The following is an 8,675-nucleotide window of genomic DNA, read 5'->3' on the forward strand; positions in this document are numbered from 1 at the left end:
AGAGAGAGAGAGAGAGAGAGAGACACAGAGACACCAACAGAGAGATAGAGAGACACATGCAGAGAGAGAGATGCACAGTGAGAGAGACACACACACAGAGAGAGCCACAGAGAGAGAGAGAGAGAGAGAGAGAGAGAGAGAGAGAGAGAGAGAGAGAGAGAGAGAGAGAGAGAGACACAGAGAGAGACACAGAGAGACACACAAACAGAGAGAGAGAGAGAAAAAGGGAGAGAACGAGAGAGAGAGAGAAATAGACAGATCGATAGAGAGAGAGAGACACACACAGAGAGAGAGAGATACACAGTGAGAGAGATAAACACACAGAGAGAGAGAGAAACACACACAGAGAGAGAGAGAGATAGAGGGAAACACAGAGAGAGAGAGAGAGATAGAGGGAGAGAGAGACACCAACAGAGAGAGAGAGACACACCAACAGAAAGAGAGAGACACACAGAGAGAGACACACAGAGAGGAAAGGGTGGCCACAGCAGTGAAGGGAGTGATTGAAAAGGCTTATTCTACTTTCCCCAACACACAAGTGGTTATCTCCACCCTACTACCACGAAAAGACTTCCACCCTGCCACAATACAGCGGGTAAACGCAAGTATTTCCCGTGACTGTGCCTCAAAACCAAATGTTTTCCTGGCCCACCACCACCCTGGACTTGAACAGTCTCTATGACCAGGTCCACCTCTACAAGGCAGCTGTGCCCACCTTTGCCCGAACTCTAAAGGACATCGCTCTCAAACGTATCCCCAACACTTCACACAGGAGCAACAGATCAATAGACACCCCACCCAGACCAGCGAGACACCCTCCCAGACCTGCAGGACCCCCCCCTGGACCTACACATAGAGGACCCACGCCAAGAGGAATTACATCCAGACCACAGCACCCCCAGACACATCCACACCCCCACCCCAGCCAATCAACACCCCGCCACGTCAACCATGCCCACACCCCATTTAGGCCCCCTCAGATCAGACCTAATGCCACTCCTGCCCACCCCATGCTCCCCACCCCCGCAAAGAGGGCCTCAACATGGAAGCCACACATACGCCCAGGTAGTGAGCGGGCAAACAGTCCCAACCCCCACTCTCACACTCGCCCAAGCTAATGGCATGTACCAGATGCTCAGCAGGCTCTGCTCACACTTACTGGCCTGAGGCCAAACCACGACCAACAACATTGGACACTCTATGGAACAAAAAGCCTTCACCAAATCCTCCTGGAATATCCCAGGCCTGAGGTCATCTGCCTTTTTGACCTAAAGAGCAGGAACCCGGACTTCACCAAAGAAATCGGTAATACAGACATTGTCATCCTGCAAGAAACCTGGTATAGAGGAGACGGACCCACTGGTTGCCCTCCAGGTTACAGGTAGTCCTGGTAGTCCCATCCACCAAACTACCAGGTGTGAAACAGGGAAGGGACTAATATGCTAATTTGGTATAGAGCAGACCTAACTCACTCCATTAAATTAAACAAAACAGGAACATTCTACATTTGGCTAGAAATTCTAAAGGAAATTATCCTAACAGAGAAAAATGTCCTCCTGTGTGCTACCTATATCCCCCCACTAGAATCCCCATACTTTAATGAAGACAGCTTCTCCATCCTGGAGGGGGGAAATCAATCATTTCCAGGCCCAGGGACATGTACTAGTATGTGGCGACCTAAATGCCAGAACCGGACAAGAACCTGACACCCTCAGCACACAGGGTGACAAACACCTGCCTGGAGGTGACAGCATTCTGTTGAAGGAATTTAATTCCTCTGTTTTAATTCCCAATCAAAATTAAAGGGTTTGTAAGACCCTTATTTTATAAGAATGGACAGAGCCCCGGTCTCGTCAAGTAACAGCCTTTAATTCAAGAGAGTACTGAGTTCATACACATTTTACCACAGGTTATGAACTGAAAATGACGTCAGCGTTTTCTAAATGTTCCGTCTCTTCTTGACACTGGTAGAAAGGCTCTATAGATCAAGCCTTCCCTCCTCGCCTAGAGCCAAGGTCAGTCAGTGTAGATAAGCATTCTAGACAGTCTGGAGATAGTTCATTTATTTGTACCAAGGAACAGGCCATCATTGTTCTAAACTCTTGACTACATTATATTCAATACTGGGAGCAAGAGAGAAAATTCATACATGTACAGTAACATAACAGTATTCGGATTATTCAGTCCTGATTGAAATGTATACATAATGTGGAAGGACCACCAGAGGGCAGGCTGGGCTCATGGATGGTAGCCCAACAAGGCATGGGAGACAAGGTAACCAGAGGCAATTAAGCACAGCTGAAGGAACTAATGACATACTCTCCTTCCCCTATAAGAGAGAGAATGGAACCAGCAGAGGAGGGGGGGGGGAAACTATCTCTGGACGATGGCCACCGAGAGAGAGGAGCTATCCAGGAAGAACCACTAAGACGGTGACAATCCCGTTCCTGTTTCATCTGGAGAAGAAGATGTATGTTTTTCCTTGGAAGATTTTCATTGATTATGTTGGAATGTTTGTGTTGACCAAATGCCCTCAATAGAGAACTGTGTTCAATCAAGAAAACCTACTCCTGACTCGTTTATTCCACCTTCCCGCTTTAGAGTGACGCCCAATTACTTGGCCCGCTCACATTGGTGGAGAATGCGGGCATTAGGTGGACGAGTGACACAAGGATAAGTGAGTAAATCAAGATTCTTCCAGTAGACCCGGAGGAACCATTCAAGAACGCCCTACTACAACAATTGATCACGGCACAGCAGACAACCATAGAACTCCTGCAACAACAGCTGAGCCGACGAGAAGAACCTAGAGTTAAGCCAAGAGCGGCTGCTCACGCCATTTTACCTCGTCTCTCCAAGGAGGATGATATTGAGGCCTTCCTCAAGACCTTCGAAAGGACGGCCACCTTGGAAGAGTGGCCGCCCACAGAATGGGCGAGCGCATTAGCCCCTCTTTTGACCGGGGTGGCTCAGGAAGCCTATTTTGACCTGGATTCCCGCGAAGCTGCGGACTATGGGCGACTAAAAACCGAGATCCTGTCCCGGTACCAGCTGACGGCTAGAGATAGGGCTGTAAAGTTCCATCAATGGACCTATACAGCTGATCAACCCGTCCGTGCCCAGATCTTTGCATTAATACGACTGATGAAACAGTGGCTAGAACCTGGAAAGGGAGTAGGACATGTGATAGAGACTCTCGTAGTGGACAAGATATTGAGAGAATTACCCAGTGACTTAAAAAGGGTTGTGGGGCAAGCCAACTCGTTGTCAGCCGACGACATAGCCCAGGCGGTGGAAACATATCGGTCTACAGGGGAGTTGTTAAAAAGTGACGAGGAACGGAAGGAGTCTTCCAATCCCGTACCACTACTCACCCCGGCGCGCCCGCCACCGAAATGTCCAAGCCCCCCCCGGAGGTGGGAGAAGTCAGACACCACACAGCAGGGTCGGTGTTATAAATGTCAGTCTCACAACCATTATGCCCCACAATGGCCTAGCAAGGATGAGCCCATGGTTACGGAGTCATCACTGCCTACCCCCACACATCCCGTTTTGAGGGGGCAGGATCAACACTGCTGGTTAGCAGAGATAGCCCCAGCCTCAGAGATTCCGGTGCGAGTCGAAGGACAAGATGTGGTAGCTATTCTCGACTCGGGAAGTATGGTTACGTTAGTAGAGGAGCGGATGGTGCCCTCCGCAACACTGCTACCAGACAAAGTAGCCGTATCCTGTATCCATGGAGACACCCACTATTACCCCACTGTGAATCTGCCTATTCTCACTCCAAAAGGAAGGTGTACAGTCAGGGCAGGGAAAGTGCCGCAGCTGAAGGTGCCATTATTGATCGGGAGAGACTGTCCCCTATATAAGGCAGATGACGTTATGCACGGGAAGAAGGGGGACAGGAAAGAAGAGAAAATCCAAGCCCGAGGTAGTAGTCCTACAAGGAGACGTAGCCGCGTCCTCGTCCTCTGCAGCAGAGGAAGAAATAGCGACCCAACGTTTACGACAGATATTCCAGGAAACCACCGATGAAGACACATGTGAAGGGTTATACACAACGCAGGAAGTGAGGAGCAACCAGGCACTAAGGGATATATTTGAAGCTCCATCCGAGGAGGGAACATGGAAGGGATTCTCCTCGGTCACCCCTGATGGGGATGTGGAACAACCTCCACATCCCTCTACCGAGGTCGACCTGCCCCAGGAATTAAAGGGACAGTTCGGCACCTCGCAGCATAGAAACCCAGACCTAAGGGAGGCCATGAGGAAGGTGAAGGTGATCGACGGGAGGAATGTCGACGGATCAGGTGAGCCCCCTCTTCCTTACTATGCAATCATTCTCTTATACTGGGTCGTACGACGAAGGGGGGAAAACCAGGAATTACTAATGGTGCCTAGGCCATACAGGGATACAGTTCTACAGTTAGCCCATTCCCACGTCCTAGGAGGACACCTGGCACGAGACAAGACTATTGACATAATCATGCAGAGATTCTATTGGCCCCGGGTCACCCGGGATGTGGCCAGGTATTGTAGGACGTGTGATCAATGTCAACGTACAGCCCCACGGCCACACCTACGTAACCCTTTGATTCCTCTCCCCATCATAGAGACTCCCTTTGAACGCATAGCTATGGACCTCGTACCTCCCAAAATCCGCCAGAGGACACGAGTACATCCTAGTGGTTATAGATTACACTACCAAGTTCCCGGAGGCCATACCCCTGCGTAACATGTCGTCAAAGGGAATTGCCAAGGAGTTATTCCTGATGTTCTCTCGTGTGGGCCTCCCCAAGACTATCTTAACCGATCAAGGAACCCCGTTCATGTCCCGGTTGATGAAGGACTTGTGTCGGTTATATCAGGTTCAACAGATACGTACAAGCATATTCCACCCTCAAACAGACGGGTTGTGTGAACGCTTGAACAAAACGATTAAAAGCATGTTGAGAAGAGTGGTGTCCCGAGACGGGAAAAACTGGGACATGCTTCTCCCACACTTAATGTTTGCCCTGCGAGAAGTACCCCAGGCATCCACTGGATTCTCTCCGTTTGAATTGCTCTATGGCAGACCCTGTCGAGGAATCCTCGACTTAGCCAATCAGACCTGGGAGACCCAACCATGCCCCTTTCGATCCACAATAGAACACGTACCCTGATGAGAGACCGCCTGTCAGCAGTGTGGCCCATAGTCAAGGAGCATATGGAGAGGGCCCAAAGGACCCAAGGCCGGGCCTATGATAAGTCCGCGACCCCCCGTGAGTTCACCGTGGGAGAGAAAGTGATGGTGCTTGTGCCCACGGCCGAACATCGCTTGCTGGCGCAGTGGAGAGGGCCCTATGAGGTAATGAAAAGGGTCTCACCAGTCAATTACCTCATCAAGCAACCTGACAGGAGGAAGAAGGTCCAACTCTATCACATAAACCTGCTGAAGACGTACCATGGACGAGAGGAGGAGGTGGCTTTGATGGCCCTGGAGGGCAAAGGAAAAGAGGAGGCTCTACCACAGGTGCGCCGTGGCCAAACTCTCCTACCGGAGCAGTCAAGACAGCTAGACAAGCTGATTATGAACTTCGGTCGAATATTCTCTCCATTCCCAGGACAAACAGATGTCCTGTTCCACCACATCCACAAAGAACCCGGCAAGAAGGTGCATATCCGCCCTTACAGGATTCCTGAGGCTCGCCGAGTCATCGCTAAGAAAGAGGTGAGGGAGATGTTGAGGATGGGCGTGATCGAGCCCTCGACGAGTGAGTGGTCCAGTCCCATAGTCCTGGTCCCCAAATCCGATGGTAGTATGAGACTCTGCAACGACTTTAGGGGCGTGAATGCCATCTCTACATTCGATGCGTATCCCATGTCCCGCGTGGATGAACTCTTGGAGCGCTTAGGAAAGGCCAAGTTCATCACTACCCTGGATTTGACGAAGGGATATTGGCAAGTGCCAAGGATCGCCCAAAGACTGCCTTCGCCACCCCAGAGGGGCTTTTCCAGTATGTGAGGATGCCCTTCGGACTGCACGGTGCCGCTGCAACCTTCCAACGCCTCATGGATGCCATTCTACGGCCCCATCAAGAGTATGCAGCGGCGTACATAGACGATGTGGTCATCCACAGCGAGGACTGGGATAGTCACCTCCTGCGATTACGGGCGGTGCTCGTGAGTTTGGAAGCCACAGGGTTGACAGCCAATCCAAATAAATGCTGCCTGGGCCTGTCCGAAGCGGAATACCTGGGGTACACCGTGGGGAATGGGAAAATACGCCCACAGGCAGAGAAGACCAGGGCAATTCGTGACTGGCCTCGACCCCGGACCAAGCGAGACGTTCGGGCCTTCTTAGTGATAACAGGATATTATCGCCGTTTTATCCCAGGATATGCAACCATTGCCAACCCCCTCACAAACCTCATCAGGAAAAACCTGCCAAACCAGGTAGAGTGGAAAGACGAGACGGAAGAGGCCTTTCAATTGCTAAAAGATGGCCTGTATTCTGATCCCGTTCTACAGGCTCCGGACTTCTCACAAGAGTTCATTGTGCAGGTTGACGCCTTGGATACAGGGCTCGGGGCCGTACTAGCTCAGGGTAAAGGTGAAGCAGAGAAGCCGATTCTCTTCATTAGTAGAAAGCTCAGCGATCGGGAACAGAGGTATGCGACCGTAGAGAAAGAGGCCTTAGCCATCAAGTGGGCCCTCGATTATCTCCGGTACTACCTACTGGGTCGGAGGTTTGCATTAGTTACTGACCATGCGCCCCTCACGTGGATGGCTGGTAAGAGAAACAATAACAACAGAATAGCCAGATGGTTTTTGTCTTTACAACCGTTCTCTTTCCATGTCATCCACAAGGCCGGATCGAGGAACGGGAATGCAGACGCGCTGTCCCGACGCGACCAAGACGGTGTAATATTGAGATGGGATGCAACCTAGCCTCCCTAAACATCAAAAATGGTCTCTTCAAACATAAATTCCCCACAACTGAAGGATCCAGATTCGTCCACTTGTCCTGTAGACATACAATCAGCACTCCGTGGGTCTGAACCTGGAATCCCCTGGTATCTCACCATCTATTGTCATCGATTTCTCCAGAGTCCTGGAAATAAGGCCTCATACACAGGGAATTAGACAACAGCCCCATAAAACTAAACAGTCACACAGGTGAATGTAGCCCATAATACAGTGATCAAAATATTCCCATTTTCTGAACATACTATCAAACCCAATTAGTCAGAAGTATCCAACCCAGAGTTTTGTGCCAAACCGTGAGCCAGGGTGGTCAAACCAGCTGAGGCTTCGGGCACTGATTCGTCCTGAGCTGTGTTATTTGGGATGTAAACACAAACATGGTCCCGATAATCACGCATACTTCTCCCTTTTCAGCCATTAACATATCTAACGCAATTCTATTCTGCCAAGCCATCCGGCTGGTTGCTTCAGTCTGTTCTGCAAAACCTAGCATAGCATCTCTGGTATGATTGTTAAAGCGCTGTTGATTATAATAAATATAATTAATCCAGTTCTCGTCCATGGACCCCCAATGTTATCAATGTATACTTTATCAATAAGAGACCCAGATGGAGTAGCTCTTTTCTCCCATCTGGCTATACTTCATGTCTTGGTGTTGAATGAGTGTGAAAGGCATTCTCAAATGTACAATGGAGCATAATCCTGTCCAATCTGTCGGTAAAACCTTGCCTTGACATAATTTCCCAAGAGTACTGTACCGGGCCAAACGGTAATAATCTCCTCCGGTCACTGTAAAGGGACAAAGTCTTGATTTAAGGGGAACCTGGGGATATAAATAGTGCAAATCAATACAACTGTCATTATCTGGCATTCCTGCTTTCGTGAACAGCTTTACCATACCGGCCTAAACTCCTCTACCCAGAACCGTAGTAGGGTGTCGACCAAGACCTGGTCATATCCATAACACAACCCTAGATCCTCCTTCATTTCTGTTTAAAATGTTAGGCGTATCTTTATGCAATACATCCCTCTCTCCTGATTACAATCAAAAACTCTCACCTTCACTATACTGTACCTTCTTCCATACTGGGTGAGTGGATTCATATAGCCCTCTCTCTCCAAATGAGCTATGACCTGTGTCCACGATCAATATGGGAACCTGCACCGATATATGCCATATTATGCAGATATATGCCATAATGGCTCAGAGTCCTAGACTGCCATGTAGTTACTCCTAGACTGCCATGTAGAGACTCCATTTTGGTCTACATAAAACTCCATTGAGAGATCCTTCCCAACCTCTACTCTAACTTCCTGTCTACCCAGATCTAGGGATCTCTTATGCTTATTTTGGAACAAAATCCTCATTGTCTAAACCATGGGTCAAATTACCACTCTCCGCATACTCAAGTAGGACGTGCTGTATCAGGAATATGTCACCCACGATAAGACAGCTCAGACGAACAGCTTCCATGTGAAGCCCCACCCTCTCCCCGAGAACACATCACTTAGCAAGAGCCAGACACACCTTCACTTCTATGAACAAAAACAGGGATGAAAAGACAGGAAGGATTTACTTCATTCGAGAGATGGCCCCCGGAATTCTGTTAATTCCAGTTCTCCTCTCGAACACTGTTTATTGTTCGACAGTGTCACTGTGTCTTACCCTCCCACCGTGCGATATGAATCTGGGTAGCTCTTTCAGCTAG

The sequence above is a fragment of the Oncorhynchus kisutch genome, linkage group LG3 (genome assembly GCF_002021735.2).
Source record: "Oncorhynchus kisutch isolate 150728-3 linkage group LG3, Okis_V2, whole genome shotgun sequence".
Classification (NCBI taxonomy): Eukaryota; Metazoa; Chordata; class Actinopteri; order Salmoniformes; family Salmonidae; genus Oncorhynchus; species Oncorhynchus kisutch.